The sequence below is a fragment of the Dromiciops gliroides genome, chromosome 2 (assembly GCF_019393635.1).
Source record: "Dromiciops gliroides isolate mDroGli1 chromosome 2, mDroGli1.pri, whole genome shotgun sequence".
In the NCBI taxonomy this organism is placed as follows: domain Eukaryota; kingdom Metazoa; phylum Chordata; class Mammalia; order Microbiotheria; family Microbiotheriidae; genus Dromiciops; species Dromiciops gliroides.
The window spans coordinates 262598114-262608347 of NC_057862.1; positions in this window are offsets into that span (position 1 = coordinate 262598114).

Below are 10234 nucleotides of genomic sequence, written 5' to 3' on the forward strand. Positions count from 1 at the left end.
CCTTGACTTTTCAACCTTTCTCATTTCCCATATCCAATCTGTTGTTAAATCCTGTTGTTTGTAACCTTAAGATCTGTCATATATACTCCCTTTTCTCCTCTGACACTGCAACCATTCTGATGAAGACTCACCTCACTTCAAACTTGCACTATTATAAGAGCTTGTTGGTCAGTCACCCTATGACAAGTCTCTCCTGACGTAAATCCATTCTCTATTCAACCTGTCAAGTTGCACACATCTAACCATGGCAGTACTCTATTCAAACAATTCCATTTGCTCCCTTTCACCTCCTGAAAGTAATATAAAATTTATTTGGCTTTTAAAGTCCTCTACAACCTGACCCCTTCATGTCTTTCCAGTGTTCTTACATCTTAAAATCTCAGTGTCACTGCCTTCCTTGCTTTTTCTTGCCCAAAACACTTTCTCCTTGACCCCTTTGCTTTTTCACTGACTGTCCTCCATGCCTAGAATTCTCCCTTCCTTATCTCTGCCTCCTAGCTTTCCTGGCCTCCTTCAAGTCTCAGATAATGTTCTACCTTCTATCAGAAGTCTTTCCCAACCTCATTTAATGAAGTAGAATTCCCTTTATGTATTATCTATAGTTTATCCTGCACAAACCTTGTTTTATGTAGTTTTCGTGCTGTCTACCCTGTTAAATTGTGAGCACCTAGAAAGCAGGGACTAACTTTGGCCTTTCTTTGTATCTTCAGTGCTTAGCACTAAGCTCGGCATGTAGAAGGTACTTTTTTTGGGAACACTATTTTATTTTTCTCCAATTACATGTAAAAGCAATTTATAACATTCATTTAAAAAATTTGAGTTCTATATTTGTTCCCTCCTTTTTTCTCCCCCTTTTAGATGCTAAGTAATTTGAATTTGATATAGGTGATATATGTGCAATCATACAAAACACATTTCCATATTAGTCATGTTGTGAAAAAAAAACAGACAAAAAAACCCAAAACCTCATGAAAGAAATAAAGTAAAAAATGGTATTCTTCAAACTGCATTCAGACTCCATCAGTTCTTTCTCTTCAAGTGGATAGCCTTTTTCATAATGAGTCCTTTGGAATTGTCTTGGATCATTGTATTGCTGAGAAGAGCTAAGTCATTCATAAGAGATTGTCATATAATATTGCTGTTACTGTGTAAATGTTCTCCTGGTTCTGCTCACTTTTCTTTGCATCATGTAAGTTTTTCAAGGGTTTTCTGAAATCATGCTGCTCATTATTTCTTATAACACAATAGTATTCCATTACAATCATATACCACAACTTGTTTAGCCATTCCTCAATTGATAGGCATCCCTTCCATTTTCTTTTTTTTTTGTTTTTTTGTTTTTGTTTTTGTTTTTGCAGGGCAATTGGGGTTAAGTGACTTGCCTAGGGTCACACAGCTAGTAAGTGTCAAGTATCTGAAGCTGGATTTGAACTCAGGTCCTCCTGAATCCAGGGCTGGTGCTTTATCCACTGTGCCACCTAGCTGCCCCCCATCCCTTCCATTTTCAATTCTTTGCCACCACAAAAAGAGTTGCTATGAATGTTTTTTGTACAAATGGGTCCTTCTCTTTCTCTCTCTTTAAAAAAAAATTCTTTGGGATACAGACCTAGCAGTAGTATTACTGGATCAAGGGATATGCACAGTATGATCATAGTTCCATATTGCTGTCCATAATGGTTGGATCAGTTCACAATTCTACCAACAGTGCTTTAAGGTCCCACTTTTCCCACATCATCTCCAACATTTATCATTTTCCTTCTCTGTCATATTAGCCAATCTGATGGGTATGAAGTGGTACCTCAGAGTTGCTTTAATTTCCATTTCTCTAATCAATAGTGATTTAGAACATTTTTCATATAATTATAGATAGCTTTGATTTCTTCTTCTGAAAACTAGTGGTTCATATGTTTCAACCATTTATCAATTGGGGAATGACTTGCATTCTTATAAATTTGACTCAGTTTTCTATATATTTGAGAATTGAAGCTTTTATCAGAGACACTTGCTATAAAAATTGGTTTTCAGCTTTCTCCTTTCCTTCTAATCTTGTTAAATTGGTTTTGTTTGTGCAAAACCTTTAAAATTTAATATAATTAAAATTATCTGTTTTACATCTCATAATGCTCTCTATGTCTTGTTTGGTCCTAAATTCTGTAGTCATCCATAAATCTGACAGGTAAACTATCCCATGCTTCTCTAATTTGCTTATGGTATCACCTTTTATGTGTAAATCATGTACTTATTTTGACCTTATCTTGATATATGGTGTTGTTCTATACCTACTTTCTGCCATCTATTTTCTAGTTTTCCCAGCAGTTTTTGTCTCCAAAAGTGAGTTCTTGTCCCCAAAGCTTGGATCTTTGGGTTTATCAAACACTAGATTACCATGGTTATTTACTACTGTGTATTGTATACCTAATCTATTTAACTGATCAACCACTCTATTTCTTAGCTAGTACTAGATTATCTTGATTATTATGACTTTGTAAAATAGTTGGTCATCTAGTATGGCCAGGCCACATTCCTTTACATTTTTCACCATTAATTCATTTGATATTTTTGACCATTTGGTCTTCCAGATGAATTTTGTTATTATTTTTTCTGGCTCTATAAAATACATTTTTGATAGTTTGGTATGGTACTGGATAAGTAAATTGATTTAGGTAGAATTATTATTTGTATAATATTGGCTCAACATTTTTCCAATTGTTTGGATCCAACTTTATTTTGGGGAAAAGTGTTTTTTAATTGTGTTCATATAGCTCCTTAGTTTGTCTTGGTAAGCAGACCTTCAAGTATTTTATATTACCTTTTTTTTTTGGTGGGGCAATGAGTGTCTGAGTGTCAAGTGTCAAGTGCCTATTCCTTCTATCTCTCCTACTTTCTCTTCAAAGTCCCTTTTGAGTGCTTTCATGGCCTGAGACCAATTCATATTTTTCTTGGAAGCTTTGGATGTAGAGGCCCTGAGGCTGTTATCCTCTTCTGAGGGTGCACCTCGACCTTCCTTGTCACTAAAGAAACTTTCTATTGTTCTCAACTTTCTTTGCTTGGCTCATCTTGTTGTTTTTTACTTGACTGTGGGGCCCTACTTCCAAGCTACACTGTCCTGAGCTTCAGAGGGTTGCAGGTGTTTTGTTTTGAGGGATGGCAGGTTTTTCTCTCACCTGGCCTGTTCTTTGGGCCAAAGGCAACCTCAAGCCAATTTGCTAGTTAACCAGCCAGCAGAGTGCTGATAAGGTACTTAGCTTCAATGAGCCTGCACTCCTCCCTCACCTGGGCCTCCTGCTGCTCAGGATTTCTTCCTGGTTCCCTGCTGGGGTGCGATAGCTGAAGTCCTCATTAGGTCCCACAGACACTCCTGCACTTCCCCCTTGGTCAGCCATTCAGCCCTCTCACCTGACAGTAAACTTAATTGCAGAAGACGCTGGTACTGCAGCTGATTCGGAGTCTCGGGGGTAAGTTCCTCTTGTGCTGTGTGTCTGGGTTCTGTGTTGGCATGATTGTGGGGTTGGACTGTGGGGTTTTTGAGAAAACTATCTACTCTGTCCTTAGAGGAGAGTGCTTACCAACCAACAGCCTTCCTGAGGCAAGAGTGCAATGCAAGATGGGGACTCCTATTAGGTGTTTAATGGAGGATTTAAAATTTGTTCTTTTTCTAGTTTTTTTAAAATTTGGGGGCATAATTTATCAATCTATTCTTTCTCTATTTGATTGATGTAAGTATTTAGAGATATAAATTTCCCCCTAAATATTGTTTTGGCTGAATCCCATAAATGTTGTCTCATTGTTGTCATTCTTTTTTTATGAAATTATTGATTGTTTCTATGATTTGTTCCTTGACCCACTTATTCTTTAGGATTGGGTTAGTTTCCAACAATTTTTAATCTGTCTTTTCACAACCCTTTATTGAATGTAATTTACTGCATTATGATCTGAAAAGGATGCATTTAATATTTCTGCCTTTTTGCATTTGATTGTTAGGTTTTTATGCCCTAATACATGGTCAATTTTTGTGTAGCTGCCATGCACCACTGTGAAAAAGGCTTATTCCTTTCTATTTTCATTCCATTTTCTCTAGATGTCTATCATATTTAACTTTTCTAAAATTTTATTCACCTCCTTAACTTTTTTCTTGTTGATTTTGTGGTTAAATTTATCTAGTTCTGAGAGGGCACAGTTGAAGTCTCCCACAGTCTATTTCCTCCTTTTACTTATTTAACTCCTCCTTTAAGAATTTAAATGCTGTGGGAGGGGAAGGGGATAAGGGGGGAGAGGCAAAGGAAGGGAGGGCAGATTGGGGGAGGGGGCAGTTAAAAGCAAAACACTTTTGAGGAAGGATAGGGTGAAAGAAGATGGAAATAGAGTAAGTATCAAGGGGAAGGAATAGGATGGAGGGTGATACAGTTAGCAATAGTAATTGTGAAAGAAATGATGAGCAGCATGCTATCAGGACATATGAAAAATGCAAAATATCAACAGAGAAAGAACTGATGGTATCTGAATACAGATTGAAGTATAATTTTTTTGTTAGTTCCTCTATCTAAAGTTATTTTGTCTGTTTTCTTTTATAACCTGACTAATGTGAAAATGTTTTGCATGACTGCACATACATAACTTATACTGAATTGCTTGATTTCTTAGGGAGGGAGGAAGGAAGAAAATTTGGCTTTTTTACATGTAACAGGGAAAATTTGAAATAAATAAATTAATTAATTTAAAAAAGAATTTAAATGCTATACCATTTGGTGTGTACATATTTAGTATTAATATTTCTTCATTGTCTATGGTACCTTTTAGCAATATGTAATTTCTTTCCTTATCTGTTTTAATTAGATCTATGTTTGCTTTTGCTTTGTGTGAGATCACAATTGCTACCTTGTTTTTTAAAATACCTTCAGCTGAATTATAATAGATTCTGCTTCATCTCTTTACCTTTACTGTGTGTGTGTGTGTGTGTGTGTGTGTGTGTGTGTGTTTGTGTCTTTCCTTCAAATGTGTTTCTTGTAAACAACATATTGTAAGATTTTGGTTCTTAACCCTTTCTATTATTTGCTTCTGTTTTATTAGTGAGTTCATACCATTCACATTCATAGTTATCATTACTGTGATTACTTCCTATTTACTATGATTATTTCTTTCCATCCTGTTTTTCCCATTTTTCCTTCTCTACTTTTCGTTTCTCTCTACTTTAATCCTGTCACTCCTAACTAGTGTTTTGCTTCTAACTACCACCTCACATAATCCACTCTCCTGTCTATTAGTCTCCTCCTTCTCTTATCCCCCTCCCCTTCTACTTCCCTACAGGGCAAGATATATTTCTATACCCAATTGAGTGTGTATATTATTCCCTCTTTGAGCCAATTTTGATAAGAGTAAGCTTCAAGTGATGGCTTCCTCCCACTCCAATCTTTCCTTTCACTGCCTTAGGTCTTTTGCTCCTCTATGTGAGATAATTTACCCAATTCTACATCTCCCTTCACTCTTCTCCCAATTCAATCCTCTTTCCCACCCCTTAATTTTTTTTTTGTGGGGGAGGGATTATATCATCAAAATCATCTTATATTTGAGCCCTCCTTCTATGTATAGGCATTGTAATTACCTTTAAGTTCTTAAGAGTTACAAGTATCAGCTTCTTGTGTAGGAATATAAAGAGTTTAAACTTATTGAATTCCTTTTGTTTTCTCTTTCTTGTTTACTATTTATATTTTTTGTGTGTCATCTTTTGAAAATCCCATTTTATGTTCATCTCTTGTCTTTTCATTAAGTAATTCTCAAAAGTCCTCTATTTTATTGCATACCAATTTTTTTTAACCTGAAGGATTATACTCAGTTTTACTGGGTAGGTGATTCTTGGTTGTAATCCGAGCTCCTTTGCCTTCCAGAATATCATATTCTAAGCCTTTCAGTCCTTTAAAGTAGAAGCTGCTAAATCCTGTGTAATCCTGACTCTGGCTCCATGTTATTTGAATTGTTTCTTTCTGGTTATTTGCAGTATTTTCTCCTTGACTTGATAGCTCTAGAATTTGGCTATAATATTCATGAGAGTTTTCATTTTAGGATCTCTTTCAGGAGGTGATTAGTGGATTATTTCAATTTCTATTTTACCTTTTTGTTCTTCCCTGTCACCATAGTAGCTTTCCATGTTCTGGTCCCTTTTTGTTTTTTTGCTCATTTTACCAGCCTATTTCATGACTTTTCACTTTATGTTAAAGTTGGGCTCTGCTCCTGGGGTGAAAGGGGCACTGTCTCAAACTTCTTGTGCTGGGGGCATGGGGCCTTGCCACTGTCCTGCTGCACCAGGTGGCATGGGGCCTCTCTGCTGGTCTCCTTTGTGGGGGTTTGTGGGAGAGGGGCCCTGTCACTGGCCTGTAGTGCCTTGTGGGTCCTAGCAGCTAACCTGTGCTGGGGGCTTTTGGGGCCTTACTGCTGGATTGCTTAGGTGAAGCCTGCTCCTGACTTACCTGGAGGTTAACTCCTCTGGACCGAACTCTCATTTTACCCAAGCGAGACACTTTTCCTGCAAATCTTCTACACTATCTTGGGCTAGAAAATTGTTTCACCCCATCCTTTTATTGGTTCTGCCACTCTAGAATTCATTTTGTAGCATTATTTTATAGTTGTTTGGAGGTGAATTTAGGACAGTTCAGACAAGTTCCTGCCTTACTCTGTCATCTTGACTCCACTCCTCTTCCAATAACAGGCACTCAATAAATTCCATGTCATCAACTTACTGACTAAAGGAAGGCTCCTTACTAACCCACTCTTAGATTTCACAGTAAGTTTTATTAGCACCCTCATATGGTGATAATTGATTCCTTTATTAATTTATCATATAAACTTTATGTTTCAGGAGCCCCACTTATTGCTTCTTATAGAGGATCTTTTTCCTTCACACCTAGTAGGTTGGTAGATACTGTGCCTCTTCCCACCATCCCTAGAGCTAGTGGAAATGGTAGCTATATTTACCCAGTAAGTCAGTATCCTGTTTTTAGGCTTGAATTTTACTAGTTGATCTGACCAGGTCTTTGGGCTAAGGTGTGTAACGATTGGAATAACGCCACCTGCTGGATACTAACTGTAGAAGAGTTCTGCCCATGAAGCGAAGGTCTTTGAGGGCAAGACCAGGAGTCTTGTCTTTGGTATCAGGAAGTGACGCGGACTAGTGGGAGGAGGAAGGAAGAGACTGGCGCGGAGTCTCGGGTCTCTTTCCTCTGGACTCTGGCGGAGAAGGGAGCTAGAAATGTGTTCTCCCTTTAATAGATAGGAATCTAGGCCTTTTTCTCTCTCTTTACCAAATTCTTATTCTCCTTAATAAATGCTTAAAAGTCTAACTCTTGCTAAAGCTTATAATTTATTGGCGACCACTCATTAGATATTTTAGACAGTTTAGCTAGAATTTTAGCCCTTAACAGATGGCTGACCACGAAGAGGAAAGCTGAACCTCACTTCTGATCTTCCGGTTGGGTAAGAAATTTCCCCTACCCTTTAAACTGCTAAGTACTGGCGCACTGGCTGTGTTTTCCTTTAAATTTTTTCGAATGGACCTTTTAAACTCCCTAATTACCCTATTTTTGATTTTAGTCTGTTTAACCAGACAAATGGGAGATAAGATCATGTTAATGCTTTGTTTTTGTGGATTTTCTATTTTTCTTTTTATTTTTGTTAAAAGAGCCAGCAACTTACTCACACAAGGAAATATCTCTCCCTCTCCCAACCATGCTTTTTCAGAGAAACCTGAAGAGATTCCTGCAGCTTTTCCCAGTTCTAACACTAATTGTTGCTTTAATTTTGCATGCCTGGAGGCAATGACCCACCCTCTAGAAGCTTTTAATCCCCTAGCACCTGGAGGCAAAGTGGGGGAAGAGGAATCCAGGCCTGAGTTCAAAATCAAGTCTGATTCAAATTGCTCTGGTCCCTCCCCTCCTCTCCAGACCCCACCCTCTACTCCTCCTATGGCCAAGCCCATTGCTTCCCCTGCCTGGGAAGTCCAGAGAACTGATGCGCATGCTCAACTTTCTCTAACTACATTTGCAGCTTCAGGCTCAGCCCTTCCCCAGCCTGGCTGTGCTTCTGAGACAACCTTAGAAAACTCTTTAAATTCCAGATATGCTCGTTTTGTTCATAATTTTGCTAACCTGCTTTTGTCTTTCATTAGTAATCTTATAAAGCATTTGTATGGTGAAAAGACTGACAGACAATATAGAGGGGTTAAAGAAGAAAAACTTAAGCTGAATAAGAATGACAATCATCAACATAGTTCAAGACTCTGCTTTTGCCATGGAAGGGTATATATTTTACAGAAATGTAGAAGTAAGCAGCAAGGTATTGATATGAGTATTGGGGATTTTAGATATCGGAATCAAGAGTGTTCTGAATTCACTCAGATTATTAACAGTATCAGTTCAGAGGTTACATAGGATTTCTATGCTATTACATATACATTTTGAAATTAATGGTATGGGTTTATTTTCATAGGGATTTTCATGCTTTTGAGATTGTGTCATACTTAGTTTTTAAAACAAGGAGAATATTTGTAAAAGCTTTTTATAGTCATATGATCAAGTTTATATTTTATAATACTCATTAATATTAAGTTCATGTTCATTTAGATTTCCTTAGTTTGAATTTCACTGTCTTTTATTGTTCCATGTGTATTTTCTTCCATTCATTTATCTAATTTTTAAAAAATTGCAAGATGGTTTTGATTTCATAATACAGTGTTAATTCTAGGAGTATTGTGCTCCCATATTCTGAGTTGTTTGTTTCTGTTATTTTTCTCAACTGATTATTTGATCAAACTCTTTAAAGCATTTCCCTGGCAAATTGGTTGCCATGGCAAGTGTAAAGAAGTATTATTTTTAATAAGCATATTCCAAAAAAAAAAAAAAAAAAAGAGGGGAACATTTGTAAAAGTTTTCTTTTTTCAAAAAAAAAAGTTTTCTTTGAGATTCTGTTATGCTTTAACTTGTATTTAAATATGTTGATTTTTCACAAAAGTAATTGTATACTAAGTAAAACAAAAGGGGTATTATTTGAAATTGTTGCATAATTATATATTGTGTTCTGAGTCAAGATATATTCACATTTTTTGCAATCATTTATTATCCTCAATTTTTAAATCCATATGAGACTTGGATTATGGGAACTTATCATTTAAGACATTAATTGCCTTTATTCTGAGTTATCAGATGCCAGTTGGCCAAGATGCCATCCAATCACAAGAGGAATACATGCAAGAGCAGACACTGAACTGTCACATGAGGGGAGACATGCATGAAGTCAAGGTATGGCCGAGGGAACGGCTTTTGACAAATGTTGAGGTTGGATTCTCTTGGTTTAATATTTTATTTTATTTTTCCCCACAATATTGTACAGATGGCTGGAAGTATTCATCCCACCCATCTCACTCCTACACCTGGCTTCTATGCTCCCTCCTATATGCCTGATGCCATGGACATCTCAATCCCATGCATCTGATTAAGTCTGACTCAGTTTCCTCCAATATGTTCGGTGGCATGGACATATATTCCATCCACCTATTTTAGACCTGGCATACTGCATGGGCAGTATATATTGCTCAAGTGTGGGAATGCTCATATCCCATCATTTCTCTGTTCTTTTATGGTAACCCCCATAATTATCTCAGATGTCATGATAAATACAGTGTTGAATTTGGCCTTGACACCTGTTACCAATTATATTAGATTTTTAAATTTCTCATAATGGCATGAGGATAATTAGGCAGATGATGCAAAAAGTGATAAAACAAAGATAAAAATTATTTTTATTAATTAATATTGCAGCAATTGTCTTCTCAATTACCCTCCATGAGGGGGGACTATAGTAAGATTATAATTTTAAAGAATGTTTCAATTTTTGTTTTATTATATGTTTCATGTGTAACAACTAAGATTCTGAATTCCCTTAGACATGTTTTTGAGAACTTTCATTGTTTGATTTGATTACTGACAAAGCTATTTTAAAGTTGTGTTAAGCTCAATTTTGTAGGAAATTTTCCTGGCTGATTACCAGCATCCACACATCAACCCCTGTAAAGACTTCCATTCCACGACTACACCTAGAGGACATCTGAAAAAAGACTTTCAGAGACTTTAAATGAACAGTTTTGATTTGTTGTTTTTTTTCTCTTTCTGTTATAATATACACCATCTGTAATATGTATTCTCTGCAGAGGCCCTCCCTTTGCAAGACTAATGTCAAAGCGTCAGTTCAT